We start from the raw sequence: 17,326 nt of genomic DNA on the forward strand, positions 1-17,326 counted from the left end.
ATGCTCACATAAGGAAAATGCTGTTCACCCAGTAATCCAAAAAAGCAAATGGAAAATGTTGGCCATATTTTGCCTTTCTGACATTTCCTGGGGAATCTGCAAGCAGCTCCTCTTTTCCCTCTTCTCATAAGACCATTTAAGTGTGCTTAATCTGCAAGCAGCTCCTCTTTTCCCTCTTCTCATAAGACCATTTCCTTATGCTCACATAAGGAAAATGCTGTTCACCCAGTAATCCAAAAAAGCAAATGGAAAATGTTGGCCATATTTTGCCTTTCTGACATTTCCTGGGGAATCTGCAAGCAGCTCCTCTTTTCCCTCTTCTCATAAGACCATTTAAGTGTGTTAAGCAACTACAGAATACTAAATAAAAAGTTTGACCAAAATGCAAAAAAGCAGTGTAGTATCTCTATATAGTGGAATATTACTTGACCATAAAAAAGAATGTAATCTTGCCATTGGCAACAGCGTGGATGGAACTAGAGAGTATAATGCTAAGTGAAATAAATCAATCAGAGAAAGACAAACACCATATGATTTAACTCATATGTGGAATTTTAGAAACAAATGAACAAAGGGAAAAAGAGCGGGGGTGGGGGGTCAAAGAAAAAAGAACAAGTTGATGATTACCGAACGGGAGGGAAATGGGGGTAGGGGTGAAATAGGTAATGGGGATGAAGGGAGGCACCTGTGATGAGCACCAGGTGATGTATACAAATGCTAAATCACTAAATTATACACCTAAAACTAATATCCCATTGTATGTAAATTAACCAGAACTAAAATAAAAACTTAAAAAAGAAAAGAAAAGAAAAGAAAAGAAAAGAAAAGAAAAGAAAAGAAAAGAAAAGAAAGAAAGAAAGAAAGAAAGAAAGAAAAGAAAAGAAGGTGTTCACCAGATCACTAGCTGGCACCTAGTGGCAGGAACTGGGCTGATCAGATCTGGTAAATCTGCCGTCACTGGCAGAGCCCCTGGAATGGAAGCACTGCTTAGCGAGGCTGCCACAGAACCATGGTTAGCCACCATGGTCTGTACTTTTTGTTTGGTTGGTTTGATTTTTGGTTTCTGGAGGGTTTTTAGGTGTCAAATAAAAAAATACAGTGAAGTCCAAGAAACCCACAAGTACTGAAGAGTACTGTTTGAGAAATATTTGCATATGTACATGAAACCAATACCTAGCTCATGATACGGAACATTTCCAGCACCTTGGTATGTGCCTTTCCCCCTTAATGCTCCTCATTCACCTCCCCCCATCACTGTACTGACTTGTATCACTGTTAATTAGCTTTTCTGTTCTTTTTTTTTTTTTAAAGATTTTATTTATTTATTTGACACGGAGAGATCACAAGTAGGCAGAGAGGCAGGCAGAGAGGGAGATTAGGAGGAAGCAGGCTCCCCACTGAGCAGAGAGCCTGATGTGGGGCTTGATCCCAGGACACTGAGATCATGACCTGAGCCAAAGTCATAGGCTTAACCCACTGAGCCACCCAGGTGCCCCAGCTTTTTTGTTCTTGAACTTCTTGTAATTTGTTAGGCTTCTTTGGCTTGACATGGTATCTGTGAGATTCAGCCATACTGCAGTGCGCAGCAGTTCATTATTTTTTTAATGCTTTGTGGTTTTCCAGTGTATAGATAAACTGTATTCATTCTGCTATTAATGGATTTTTGGATTATTTACATCTTGGAGCTATTATTAATAAAACATCTATGAACACTCTTGTATTTAAATAGCGTATGTGAAATAAACCATGATTGGACAGTGGTTGGCATTCCAGGCTTCCCTGATCCTGTAGCTAAGCGACAGACCAAAACGGGTGCTGATGGTACGCAAGTGCTTGGTAACTGTCCACCACGACCGTAGGTGGATGGGGACATGGAGCAAGCGAGGGTGGGATAGGACATTGACAACACTGCTGCACTACTCCCTAGGAGTATTTTGAGGTTTAAGAGGGATAATGTATCCAGAGCACATAGAAGTAGGGATTACTCGATAAAAGGTGGTTGTTTTTATTATTACACTAAACTTATAACCTGAGACTTTTAAAGCAGCAGGCCTCAGGTAGGTACAGTAGTTATTTAGAAAGAGCCTTCCAAACTTACACCACATCTGCCACCCTAACCCATGACCTTTCTCTTGTGCTGTGAAGTCTTCATACTAAAAAGAGAGTCCACAGACCATCAGCTTCAGCATCAACAAGGAAGAGGCCAGAAATGTGGGATCTTGGTCCCCACTGATCAGAATCCGCATTTTAACAAGTCCCTGTGTGACTTTTATGGACACTGCATTTTGATAAGCACAGGCGTAAGGCAGCACATTGGGATCACATGGAAAGCTTTAAAACTTACATATTTAAAATTCAGTGAACAAGTGAAATCTTTTTATAACAGAATGCCTTTTAACATCTCATGAAATACACCTTATGAAATGATTTTTGCTTAAAAATCAGCTTTATGAAATATGTATCTCAAAATGAAGATTAGGGGCACCTGGGTAACTCAGTCCACTGGGCATCTGACTTTGGCTCAGATCACCGCCGCAGGGTCTTCGGATTGAGTCACATGTCAAGCTCTCTCCTCAGCAAGGAGTCTGCTTCTCCCCCTCCCTCTGCCTCTCATCCTGCTTGTGCTCACTCTCTCTCTCTCACATTCTTTGTCAAGTAAATAAATAAAATCTTTAAAAAAAAAAAAAAGAACAAAAAGAAGATTAGAATTAAAGAGCAGAATGTGAGTAGAGCTATTTCTGGGTGATGGTCTTATTTCTGCTTTTCCTTTCCTTCTTTATGCTCTTCTTTCATTCCAAAGTTTTTAACACTTTCAGAATCAAAATCAAAGGATTTTAATATGTTTCAATGGCAGAAATATTTTTCAGAGCTGCATGTGGCCTATTTAAGAATGAGGTATTAAAGAGCCTGGGTGACTCAGTAGGTTAAGCGTCCAGCTCTTGACTGCAGCTCAGGGCTTGACCTCAGGGTCATGAGATTGAGCCCCATGTGGGGCTCCATCCTGGGCATGGAGTCTGCTTGGGATTCTCTCTCCCTCTCCCTACTCTACCACACGGGCATGTGCACATGCCCTCCCTCTCTCTCTCTCAAAAAAAAAAAAAAAGTATCATTGTATACTTAAAAAAATATATACTTAAAAAAATATATGAATTTACAGAAAAAGAGTAAATATAGCAGAATTTAAGCAATTGTTGAACCTAGGTGAAGAGTATATGAGGACTAATACTTTTTCAACTTTCCACATGTTTGAAAACTTTCATAATAAAGAGTTGGGGACATAAAAAGTAAAAAATTCACCTTGGAATAACATGATCTTTATGTAAAATGTTTATAAGAACATATCTAAGTATATAACACATAGAAAAGTTGTAGGAAGACTCACACAGAATAGTGGTTCCCTTTGAGAATGAAACTGAGATTGGGGACTATCATAGAGAAGATTTTAACTTTGTCTCTAATGTCTCAAATTTTTCAACAGTACCTTTGCATATTACATTCATAAGAAACAGATTTTCATGGGCACATGGTGTTCAAGATATATGGTGTCAAAACCAGGCAAGTCCACATCCTACTGTCATCAGAGTAACAGCTCAAGTCTAGGATTCCATCAGGTCCTGTGTGCCAACACTTAAGAGAAGTGCAGCTAGTCTGTTGCATGATCCAGTGGAAGACTATCCAGTTGAACTTTAGGCTAAAAAGGATAATACTCTACTGTCAGAATATTGGAGCCTTCAGCCATGCAAAGGGCTATAGTCTTTTTTCTGAGCCTAAGGCATAGGTATGACTTCTCATGTGGCTGTTTGCTAACACATGCTTTTATGTATGGAAACACTACACTGAGATTTCTTTAGCTGTAGCATACTACCCAGTAGAAAGGTTGTGGAGGACATCTATGGCTTTCACAAACTCCAGTCATGGGAAGCTCCCAATACCCAAGACCACAGAACCTACATGGAAGACCAAAATGGTTTAAGGTAATACACCACCTAATTTTAGTAATGTTTAAAAAAACATTATCATTGAATCCAGGTAATAACTGAAAAGGAAAAAGAGCACCATGTTTCTTTATCTCACTTTCTTTTCTCATCCACTTTTTCCTCTCCCTCACTTAATCAGGATGTGTGTGAAATCTCAAAGTTTTTGTTATTTTTGCTCATAATTTCTCATTTAAAACTCTGTGATTTCATTCTTTTCACCTATGATGCAAATATTTCAGTGGCCTTTATGACTGGAGTTATTAGGAGTTCGGGTATTGGCATAAAAGATTCTTGTCTATGCTGAAATTTATCCAGTTTGAGTAATGGAGCTGTAAGGAAAAGGCTGACTAGGGCTTTTCTAGGGATGATCATGATGTGGAATGTGCAACAAGATGTTATGATTTCAATTATAAAGATCCCAGTAAAAATGCAGTTAGCATAAAGTTGCTGCTCAAGCCTCTTTTGCTATACTTTTTCTATGTCAAGCTAAAGCCATTTCCAAATCTGTACTTGCCAAAGTACTGAGAGGTCCAATGTCAGTTGTTATTAAGAAAGTCCCTCCCTCTACCTAGGGTCATTTATGAAATCCATAAAGCTCAGACCATCCAGAAAACCTGGGGACAGGGTTCTCTTCTTAAGGACTTGAGAAATGCTATTGCTATGTGGGCTGTATAGCCTTCCTGTTCCACTAGAGATGAGGAATTGTTGGCCCTTCTTCCGCAGCTGAGCAAGAGGATTTTTTATTACATCTTCCAATGCTATTGTGGTAGATTGGTGCAGTAATGACTCCGAATGAATCCTGTCTCCCACTGCTCATGCCCTTGTACGGTTCCCTCCCACACTGACTCAACCAGATGACCTGTTTTGGCCAATGGGATATTAGAAAACACGATGCAAGCTAGAAAACAACTTGCGCACTAGGACTTTTTCTCTCTGGCTACTGTTGGACTGCCAGGTGGAGAAGCCCTGGTCTTTCCACTGGAGGATAAGACCACATGGAGCCACATCAAGCGGTCTGAGCGGAGACTTCCTAGACTAATAAGCTCCTGGCCAATCTGTCAGCTGTCTGTAATCACGAGTGACCTCAGGTGTGATAGCATAACTGCCTAGCTAGGAACACCTGGATGACTCAGTGGGTTAAGGGTTTGACTTTTCATTTTGGCTCAGGTCATGAGCTCAGGCTTATGGTTTTGAGCCCCACATCAGGCTCTATGCTCAGCAGGGAGTCTGCTGCAGATTCTCTTTCTGCTCCCCGCCTCTCTCCCTCTCTTTCTCTGTCTAAAATAAATAATTAAATCTTAAAAAACAAGCAAACAAACTGTTCAGCTAAGCCCTTACCAAATTACTGGCCCATGGAATCATGAGGAAGGAAATAACATTTTTAAAAAATGTTTTTTTAAGCCAGTGTATTTTAAGATGAATTGTATGACAAGGTTTTGTAGGATGCCCTCCCCAACCCCATGATTCCAAATCACAGGTGTTCACACTCTGCACGATCCCCTCCCCTTAAGTGTGGATGGGACCTGGGACTTGCTTCTACCCAACAGAATATGGCAAAGGTGAAAGGATTCCACATATATAAATAAGGTCTGTTGATTCTGAGTTAATCAAAAGAGAGATTATTCTGGGTGACCCTGACTTAATCAAAGGCCTAAGAGAGGAACTGGGTCCTTTCTGAGGCCAGTGACTCTTTCTCTGTTATTAAAGAAGCAAGTCAACAGGAATTCTGCCAACAACCTGAATGAATTTGGAAGTATATTTTTCCCCCAGACAAGCCTTTATATGAAAATGCAGCCCAGCTGACACCCTGATTATAGCCTCGTGCGACCCTGAGTAGAGGACCAGCTGAGCCATACCCGGACTCCTAACCCAGAGAAATTGTGAGATAATAAATGTGTGATTTAAGCCACTAAATTTGCAGTAATTTGTCATGTAGCAATAGAAAACTAATACAGTTTGTTACTTGGCAGTGTATACCCTATACAGCCACATTATCAGGTATTCTCTTCCTCTGCATCCATATGCTAACCCTTTAAAAACTCTGTCATCTCTTAGGGCATAAATCCTGTGACTGGCCCAGTATTAATACTGAAAGCCTTTTGTCCTGGGAAATCCCTCAGTCTAAAGCAAACTGGATGATCTGTCACCCCAATGGCATGGTAGGTCACCCCCACGTGCAGATAGCCACCTACGTCTTTCCTTTCTTCAAGAGAAGCTAAAGCTCCTTTTCTTAGGATCATGCCTCATCTCCTCTTTAGCTTCTATCTTCAGCTCACAGTGAGACATTGACTTAATCCCCTTCAAGGAAGCAGAAAGCTGTTATTTCCTGGCAGGAAAATCAAGTGGTGGGGGCATGCAGGGGTGGGCTCAGACATTTTGAAGTACAAAAATTCCTGGTTGGCAGTAGAAGAAAGACCTTTCTCTAGCGAGATCTAAACAGTCAAAAAGCTGGAACGTACTAGGTGATTTTTTTGGTCTTCCTAACTCATCTTATTCAGACAGAGATAAAAATTCAGGAAAGAAGGCCAATATGAAGGAAGGGCTCTCACTGCTACTCGTGACTGGTAGGCCAAGACCAGGACCACTTCTCCCAACTCATCCTCACTGAGCCTGCCTCCAAACTAGCCTGGAACCCTAGCTAGGCAAAGCCAGTAGGACATACCCAACCTCCCAAGGAAGGTCCCCACCTGCCCCCCTCCCCCCCACCCCCACTGGCTCTTCCTACAGCCATGTAGTGGGCCCAGAGCATCTCTTCAGACCCTGATCCTACCTACTGTCCTGTGCTCCAGTTGGGTTCTGACTACATTGCTTCTTACTGGTTGGTGCTTAGGATGGATCCTTGCTCCATACGTGCTGTCCTCTGGCCAAACCCAACCTCATACACAACTCAGGCTTCTGGAATTCCAGCCTGGAATTGGAGCCCTCCATTTAACCAAGATGGAGTTAAGATATAAGAAACAGCAAAATTGGAAATGTCAGCAATTAGGAATAAAGTTCCAACCCAGACCTGGCCCCAAGCTTGTCCCAATTCCTATCTCGAATCAGCTGTATTAGTGGTTCGTTAGGCTGTTAGCATGGCCCTAAAAATCTGCTCTCTTCTTACTTTAGGCCAGAAGGTTCTGCCAGCCCTAGGGGTACCCCAACACTAGTCTACACGGCTGACAAATAGGAATTCATGCTGCAGAAAACCCAGCTGGATTTGGAAAGAGAGGACATCAGGCAGGAAAACAGAAAACGGGCAGGTCTTCTGTCATTTGGGGGAAGAGGGTATGAAAAGAGGAGGGTCTCCAGAGTGGGCTGCATGAGGTAGAATTGGCTAAATAAAAACCCAAGCACCTTTGTTCCCAACCCCGGCCTAGATAAGTCTGCATGTAAGTTGTTTTGTAGGTTCTCACATGGTCCAACTACCGGTTTTCGATGTAGGATATGCTCAGGTTTCTGTAGAAAATTTAACTTTCTACTATCCAGACAGAATCAATGTGAAGAGGAAGATCTGACCGTTAATATTCTCTCAGAGTTTCTTTCAACTAACCCTATAAAAGAGCCATGTAGATCAGTGACCGTAATGACAGCTTCAGAACGCGCGGCTTTAAACGAGGACTTACTCAGGCTGGTGCGTCTGCGGGTGGGCTGGGGGCGGCTGATGTAGGTGTGCGTCCAGACCTGCTTCCAGTGTCTCTCCTCCTCCTCCCCAGACCCCTGCGCTGGCCACGACACTTTCTTCACAGGACAGTGGCCGAGGTACATTGGCGCCACGGTAGGCACACACGCCTCCTCAAGACTGAGTGGCTGCGGCACCTGGTTGCCCTGCCCACCTTCCAGGGGCCACAGCAAGTCTTGTGTTTAAAGCCAACACCCATGCCTCTAGGGGAGACTGCAAAGTCACAGGGCGAAGGGTGGGGCGACGAGGCGACAAAACTTGGTGCCTGTAAGTCAATGCACCAACCTATCTGATAGGCTCCCGACTCCCCCACACCTGTGCCTCACCACGTTGGTTCCGGTTCAGTCGTGTGTTTCCCTAAGTAGGGCCTGCGGCACATGCGCATTTCTAGGGCCCGCAGCACATGCGCATTTGCATTCTTCAGAGCAGCTCGTCCGTGACTTTCCCTCTCCGATTTTGGCTTCTGCCACCGACCGATTTCAGGAACTCGCAGTTATTTCAGCCTCTTAAAAACTTACACTCTGGGGTATATCAAGGTGTGTGCGGCTCCCCGGAAGTCTCACCTGCCCTGCCTCACAGGAAATAAGAGACTTCGAATGTTCCTGGCGGGAAATCCCCTGATCTAAATCCTTTTGAATATGTCACTTTGTCATTTTAAAGATAGTGGGTTTGTGAAGTCTCTGACATAGTTCCTGCTACAGAATATATATTTCATTCCTTTGTTTTCCCGGAGATGTAATACGGCCCTGGCCATGTTTTCCTAACTACAAATCAGGTGCCCGGGCTGACAAGGAGAGGAACAGCAGAAAGGACTGTGTAAAACTGGCAATTACTGCATTTGACATACTGCCTATTACTGAGAATTTGTATTCTTCCTATTTTCCCTCACAGGGTATTAAATTTTGATTAAACCCAAGAACTTCTGACTGGCTTCCATAAATAGAGAAAACTCTGTAGAGTCTTAGGCAATGTTTTTATATGCAAAATGAGTTGCTGACTTATCATGCTAATTGTTCTAAGTCCTAAGCACTCCCTACATATTTGCGCTACATCTTCCTACCAGCCTATGGCATTCTGGGTGATAAGCAGTATTTTTTTTTAATAAGGTTCCACTTCCACAAACATTGTATCACCTCAAAGAAAATTATACCTCTGTTTGCCCGGCTCTTAAGCCAGAAGCATCCAATGAAAACACATAAAACGTTCTGTGGAGTAAGCAGAGGTCAAGGTCATTGTTTCTTGGCATCTAGGGCACAATCCAACTCTATAAAAATAACAGCAGGGTTCACTGTGTGCCAGGCTTTGTGCTAAGTGCTTTACATACACCATCTTAGTGAGTCCTCACGTGGGCCCTGTAAAGTGGATGCTATTGCCTTCCAGGATGCTAATGAGAATATCCACCAACCAAGGCCTTAAACATACTGGCAGAGTCTGGATTTAGACTCAGATGTATCTGACGCCTTAGTTTATTTTTAATTCTTGAAAGGACCCGTTATGCTGTCTTCATGATGAGAAGAGTATAATGGAACCCCAAACCTCAGATGTGTTAACAAAGTCTGTATCTGCTACATATTGCATTGACTCAATAAGAAAAAAATCTCTTAAGAACTGTCTTTGAGGGGTGCCTGGCTGGCTCAGTCAGCAAAGCATGCAACTCATAATCTTGGGGTTGTGAGTTTAAGCCCCACATTGGGCAGAAAGATTACTTCAACAACAACTCTCTTTGAATTCTGTTAAGCCACTAAAGTACATCCTCAATTATTTCCTCATACTTTGCTTTTGCAAGAATATATTTTCAAGAGCCCCTTGGTTCCTCGGTATATATATTGAATACAAGACCCAGATGTCTTTGTCTTGGGCATCTCCAGAGAGTTTATCCTAATTTCCTTCCCGGCCCCCAATACACATAATTTATGTAGTCAATCTCATCCTACATGTTTTATTCACTTCCCTCTTCAGTAATGAGAGATTCTTGCTTAAAAAGATGACTTTCTCGTGAGTACTATTCATAATAGCAAAAACCTGGAAACAACCCAAATATCCACCAACTAGTTAGTGGACAAGTAACATGTGGTCCAGCGATACAATAGAACACTATTCAGCAGTTAGAAGGAATGAAATACTGACAAATGCTGAACTTCGGTAAACCTCAAAAACATGGTGATAAGTGGAAAAAGCCAGCCACAAAAGAGCACGTGTTATATCATTCCATTCAGATGGAATACCTAGGAATGGAAATCTATGGAGACAGAAAGCAAAGTGGCGATGGTCTGGGGCAGGTGGGTGGAGAGGGGGGTGGGATGGGATGGGGTGAGGGGTTGGGGCGGGGGGGGTATTGGTGGGAAGGGAGATTCTATGTGGAAAGAGGCTGACGGGATCTTGCTGTGCTAAAGATAATGTTCTAAACCTGCATTATGGTGATGGCTGCACAACTCAGTAAATTTACTAAAAATTACTGACTTGTATATTTAACATTAGTGAATGTCACAGTATGGAAATTATACTCGAATACTTTTGTTAAAAAAATTAACTCCTGGAGAGCCCTCGATCACATGAAAATTGGTCAAATTCTTTGTGCAGTAAGCTGCTGAGAGATGAATTTTCTCATCCATACCATGAAGCTGGGAATTTCTAACTGAAGGAAAATTACCTGAGTATCAAATGAGATATTAAAATGCAAGTGCCTTTAAATGGGAAAATGGTTAATAGAGAGAGGAGAGATTTCTTTGACTCAGCGGCGGGTGGAAATTATTTCATTCTTGCCTCTAGGTGGTGGTAGAATCTAAAAATGAGCAGGTCCCTGGTACATGCCGAGGCTTGGTGCAAAATTACCTTTCCCTCTGAGACTACATCCCCAAAGGGAATTTTTAGTACAATGGTCCTGAGTCCAGAGCCTTCTTCTGAATTAATGCTGGGTTAACAGAAATCTGACATCAGTGTTGGTGTTCTAACCACTTGCAGACTGTCAATTACACATTCTGTGTTGTATGTCTCCCTCTTTGTCCTGTGGAATGATTCTTATCATTGATCTATATTCATCTTCCTTTTCTTTATGTTTTCGTGGAAACTTTGATTTTCATCATAGCTGCACACACCTGTTGGACTGGATTCTCAATTTTCTCAGTACTTTAAGACTTAATTAGGAATTCATCAAACCATTTGGAAAAGGCCTCAAAAATAAGCCTACTCCTAGCAAACATAGCCACAGCAATGGAGAAGCATAATTCCAGAGCCCCTGTTCCAGGCACATGTTGGTGCTGTTCTTTGCTGAATGCTGTGTAGCTTTACCTATGAGCAAGTGTGCTTTGATAGTTGTAAGGTGAGCTCCTGTATCATGTTCAGGACTTCAGTCTGAGTCCAACCCACTATCTCTCTTTTAAAAAAAAAGGTGGGTTTATAGACTATCTTTTTACTCTTCACCTGGTGGTTTCTAGAAGCATTTGGTTCAAGTAGGAGAGCCAAGAGCTCACAGCATAGGACACCATATAGTAAGAACACATGGTGCCCTTATCTGAGCCCTTGAGCCCCTACATGGCCACTGTACTCCCTTCCAGTGGGTGCAGGACTGGTCCTTTAAGGAGGTATGAAAGCTGAAGCTTGTGTCCCATGAACTGTCTTGCAAAAGGAAGAATCCAGAAGGAGCACTAGAAGATGCACACAGGAGTTGTGCAAACAGACAGCTCATTACCAAGAACTCGTCACTGGTGAAAATACTTTCCCACAAGGGGAAGGGTTTGAAAAACAGCTCTTGCCTCTCGGAGCTCTCTCTTTGGTGCAAACAGATCAGCTTTTAAAATACAATACCATAAAAGCTTTAAAAAGTGGTATTTAAGCGGCATGGAAATAGCCTACGAGAAATTAATGCAAAATCAATTCAGGCACACAATTTACATCTGCTGTGTTACCCAGAATGGCTTTCTTCTATAACTGGAAATCTATGGACCTAATTCTGGGATGACTGGAAGGAGTTTTATGTCTTCTGGGATGTAGCTGTGCAATCTGTCACTGGGAGGGAAAATCTGCAACCCTTTAAGGACAGCAGAACCTGGGGCCCTATTGTTAGAAAATTCACATTTAAAATTAGCACTCAATGAAATGAGTGTTGTTCACAGGTCCAGGCCTTTAAAGCCCCACCCTCTGCCCAAACCTGCAGTCTTTCCATACTCAGCAGGCTTTGTCTTCCCTAAATATAGTTCATAGCAAACAATGAACTGCTCCTGCTTTGAAGGTTGCCAGGAAATGCCCAGAAGAGACACAGCCTCGCTCATCTCTGTGCTGGGGCTGGGAGTCCAGTGCCACACTGAGTCACGGGGCAAGCTTGAGGCCTTCCCCTTCTGGTTTGCCCATCCCACCAGTGGGCATGATGCTGATTTTATTCATCAGAACCTTTGTAGGTTAATGATACACAAAGCATGTTTCAAGCTCCAAGGTTTGAAATTTATTGTACTGAAAAAAACTTCAAGAGAGCCTCAGAGGATTGGGAAGGGTGTGGGAAACAGGGTGGTCTCAGAAAGTTGCAAGAAAAGGGAGTTTCCTGGAAGAGGAAGTTGGTAAGAGTGTCAAATGCCACAGAGAAGACAGTAAGAGGAGGACCCTGGCCTGTAGGAGGGCGCTGTTTACCTTGGGCGGCATTTGGTGAAGCAGGAGCAGAAGCCCTGGGTTGAGAGGACAAAGATGAACAGAAAGGAGGTGCTTGTGGCTGTCTCCTAGAGGGGAAATGGGAGGGGTATTGCCGCCTGGGGGCATGAAATAAGAGAACGATCTTTCTCATGTTATCGGGACTTTCTAAGGACCTTGCACGTCTCTATCCAGTGCTGAAATCAAGGCTAGGAATTCTAATCTTGCCTGAGGCGCCACCCTTCTCTGAATGGCGCCTAAGAGGGTTTCAGTAAATATTTGTGGAAGAAAGCAAGGCTGCACATTGAGAACAGCCAGTTTGCAGCTTGTATTGAAAGCAGACATCCCTTTTAATAATAATGAAAAGTTCCCACTCTTTTGTTGTATGAAGTTTTTGCACTATGTAGTTGTATGACCTTGGACAAATAACTTACCTTCTCTGGATCTTGATTCTTCATACACCAAAGTCAAAAGAGTGTGGCTCCTGCAGAAGAGTGCCTGGCTCAGAATAAGCAGATTATACCGCCTGCTCTTGTCATTATAACTATAATATATAACGGTTAAATAGCTGAATGTAACTATTTGTCAGCCTGGAAGCAAGGGGAGGCATGAAACACTGTACTACCCACCCAAATAATTCACAGAGTATTTTCCCGCAAGGGGAAAGGCATGAAAAACAACTCTTGCCTTCCAAAGTCCCCCTTTGGGTGGAAACAAAATGGCTTTTACAATATAATCCCCTAGAAGTCCTTTTTAAAATTAAAATAAAAAATTAAAAGATTTATCACCAAGAGTAAACCCTAATGTAAACTATGGACTTTGGGTGATGACGATATGTCACCATATGTTTGTCAATGATAACAAATATACCCCTCTGGGGGCGGAGGGGCTGTTGGTAATGGGGGAGGCTGTGCCTGTGTGGAGACAAGGGTGGATGAAAAGTTGAGCACCTTCTCCTCAATTTTGCTATGAATCTAAAACTGTTCTAAAAAGAATGGCCTTAAAAACAAATGTGGGAGGAATGGGGTAACTGGGTGATGGGCATTAAGGAGGGCACGTGACATGAGGAGCACTGGGCATTATACACTACTAATGAATCATTGAACACTACATCAACTATTAATAATGTACTATATGGGGCGCCTGGGTGGCTCAGTGGGTTAAGCCGCTGCCTTCGGCTCAGGTCATGATCTCAGGGTCCTGAGATCGAGGCCCGCATCGGGCTCTCTGCTCAGCGGGGAGCCTGCTTCCTCCTCTCTCTCTGCCTGCCTCTCTGCCTGCTTGTGATCTCTCTGTCAAATAAATAAATAAAATCTTTAAAAAAAAAAAAAAAATAATGTACTATATGTTGGCTGATGGAATTTACATTTAAAAAAATGTGGATGAAAAGTATAGCATAGGGAATATAGCCAATAATATGTAGTTATGTTATATGGTGACACATGGTGATGATGCTTACCTATAGAATTGTCAAACCCCTATGCTTTACACCTAAACTAAATATAACACTGGATGTTAAACTATACTTCAATAATGAAAAAAAAATTTAAGTCTGACAGTGATTCCAGCCCTGCACCCACTGGAAGATTTTGTGCTGAAGAAAGAAAGGAAGGAAGCACTTGCTGGCAACATGGCAACTGGGCCAGGCTGGGGCAGCAGTGGTTGTGGGGGGCTGGTGTGGGGCATATACCCTTTGTGTTCTGGGGCGGGCAGGCAGAGGAAGGGACTGGGGTGAGTACAAGCCCAGGACTGGGATTCTGACAGCAGCTTATGAGATATAATCTGTTGATTTTCCTGCATAGTTAGGATGTAGGTGAGCATCCCCCCAGGGGGGATTCCAGATGGGATCCCTCAGTTACAGGCAATGTCCCAACTCTTGTCCGTGTCCCCAATGAAGTGAACTGTGGGATTCCTTAAAAAACACTTTGGAATGAGGCAAAATGGCGACCTTACAGGAGTAGGCTTTGCCAGTGGCATAGAGGCAGGGATGCCAAGAGGTCGGTGCCTGGCCTTGAGATTTGGGGAGGCCTGGCTTGAAAACTTTGTCTCTTCACTTAGTGTGTGACCTTGTGCAAGTTACCTAACTTCTGGCCCTCAGCTTGTCATCTGTCAAATAATAACAAGACCCATGTGAAAAGGACTGATGTGAAGTTTTGGGGAGATGATGATCTTGAGGCACTAGAGAGCATTTGGTGCACAATGACTTCTTCTTTTTAATTTAAATCAGGGACTCTAACTCTTATAAGCCACTCTCTGCTTTTATCCTTCACAGGAAAAAAAAAATTTTAATGTTCTTACCAATTCCTGATGCTTCATCAGCTTCTTAGTAGAGTGGAAATTTCCTTCCTTTTTCTCACAAAGATCCAGGATTGAAGTGGGGAGGGGTCAGGGATCAAATTGTTTTTCTTCTTTCTAAAGGTCAGATCCTAAGTTCATATTTCTCTTACTGGTTTCTCTCTGATTTCTCTGACTCATCTTAGCGCCCAAAGCAGATTACATATTACCAGTCTTATTTTCTTTATCTGAAAAATGGGCTTCATTGATTCATTTTCCTTCCCTGCCTTGTAGCACACACAACCTTATGGTTTGGGGACATTCTCTAAAATGCATTAAATGTTTTGCTTCCAATTTTGTCTTAGAGCAGGTATTTTAGACACCTTTCCAGCAATAAGGTGAGGCGGGGGGAGTATTTCTCCACTGGAGAACAATGCCACAGAGCAATGGTTCTGGACTTGGGCTAATCTGCCTCCCAGGAGGCATTTAGCAATATCTGGAAATGTTTCTGGTTGTCATGGCTTGGGCGGGAGGGGCAACTGGCGGTGTCTTGTGGGTAGGAGGCTGGGGACATTATGAAACATGCTACGATGCAGAGGACAGCCGTCCACCACAAAGGATCAGCCCGTCCCAAACGCCAGTACTGTCAAGGCTGAGAACCTCTGCTGTGAACTATCTCAGTTACTTTTCTCATTACTTTTTTCTTTTTCCTTTTACGTTTCTGTTCTTGGTTCATTCTCTCCCTCTCCCCATAAGCAACCCTGCCTTCTTTCTGTCCTATTAATCCTTCTATTCCTGCCCCTCTTACCACCTCATCTTTTTTCATTCTGTCTTCTGCTCTATCATCATTTAGTGTTTCCTGATCCTCCAAAGTTCCCAGTCCTTGGAAAATAGTCACAAAGTTGTTTTTCCAGCTGGGTCACAATTAACCATGTATGCCCTTGGGCTGGTCATGTCACTTCTCAGGGCCTCAGTTTCCTGCCTATAAATGGACATAGGACTGAGTAACCTTGAAAACTCCACTTTGTGATTGACAACTGTCTTGGCAATTCAGATGCCTAACAATCTTACAAGAAAATCTTAGCATGAGAGAGGGAGCTTACAAAAAAAGGTAAAGAGTTTATCTCTATATCATGAAAAAGATGTTGCTGCAGTTGTGTGAATCTGTGGAAATTCAATCCTGCCAAGGGAATTAGAGGCAAGATAAAATCTGTAGGAGGCTAATTTTCAAAGAAACCTACAGGAAAGTTAATAAGCTAAAAAGATATTGATTGTAACATTCTTTGTAATAATAAAAAGGTGGAAGCTATATAAATTAAGACAAAAATGTATGCTATATTTATGTGACAAAATACCATGCAGCTATTAAAAATAATACTAGAGACTTTTTAACAGCATGGAAAATGCTTAAGTATAGGTCACAAAATTGTATATAGTTTATATTCACAATTTAAAACATTTTATTTTAATTCCAGTGTAGTTAATACATAGCGTTCTATTAGTTTCAGATAGTTCATATTCATATTTAGTAAAAGAGAGCACCACTTTGTATAGTGAACCTATTTTCTTAATTAAATATTTTTGTCTTGGGCGCCTGGATGGCTCAGTGGGTTAAAGTCTCTGCCTTCGGCTCAGGTCATGATCCCAGAGTCCTGGGATCGAGCCCCACATTGGGCTCTCTGCTCAGCAGGGAGCCTGTTTCCTCCTCTCTCTCTCTGCCTGCCTCTCTGCCTACTTGTGATCTCTGTCTGTCAAATAAATAAATAAAATCTTTAAAAATATATATATATTTTTTGTCTTTTCTTATTTCAAAGGGAATACATGCTTACTTGTAAATAATTTCAAAAATGCAGAAAAGGGAAAAAAAGTATCTGTAATTTGACCATCAGAGTCAGCCCCAAGATGTTTTTTAGTCTTTGTTTCATTTTTTTTTTTAAAGATTTATTTATTTATTTATTTATTTTAGAGAGAAAGAGAGCTGGAGCTAGGGGAAGTGCAGTAGGAGAGGGAGAGGGAATCTTAAGCAGACTCTCCACGAGCTAAGAGCCTAAGGGCAGGGGCTCAATCTTATGACCCTGAGATAACCTGACACAGCTTCAAGAATCAGGTGCTCAACCCACTGAGCCACCCAGGCACCCCGTTTCATTCTATTTTTTACTGATAGCAGGGTTATACTGTTTTTGTGACCTGCCTTTCCTTTCCTCATCACTGCAGTGCTTTGCAAAGGCACTTATTTTAGCTGTGTAGTATTCCTTTGTCTCTGTACTGCATCTACTTAGGGGGAAAGGAAATAAACTTTAAACAATGAAGGGTGCCAATTCACAGCTGGAGACCCCATGGACCTGATGCTCCCTTTCATTACTCATCCCTGGATCGACATCAGGTGGAAGCTGGGCTCTTGTAGGGCTTGTTAGCTCCTATCACAGAACCACAAAATGGCTCATGGGGTAGGCACAGAGATGTCATTTAGTGAAACAGCTTCCCTGCCCTCACTCCATCTCCCCATCCAATGGACAAATAAGGCACTGACCTCTCTACTAACCTTGACCCTGCCAACTTGGTTTGGTCAGCCCAGAACAGGAGACCCAATGGTGTGACACCCCCTTTTACTCCAGTCTCCCTCCCCCACCATGGCTTCATCTGGCTGCCTGTTTCCCAAACCCTTTCTCCCCCATTGGGGGTGCGGGGCCTCTGGCCCCCTTTTGTCATCAAGTTCCCGCGACACAGGCTCAGTGAGACGCCCTTCCCCCTGTGATTCACTGCCAAGTCTGCGTTCTGCTTTCCTGTCTGGGGCTGT

Source organism: Mustela nigripes, chromosome 2, assembly GCF_022355385.1.
Source record: "Mustela nigripes isolate SB6536 chromosome 2, MUSNIG.SB6536, whole genome shotgun sequence".
Lineage (NCBI taxonomy): Eukaryota > Metazoa > Chordata > Mammalia > Carnivora > Mustelidae > Mustela > Mustela nigripes.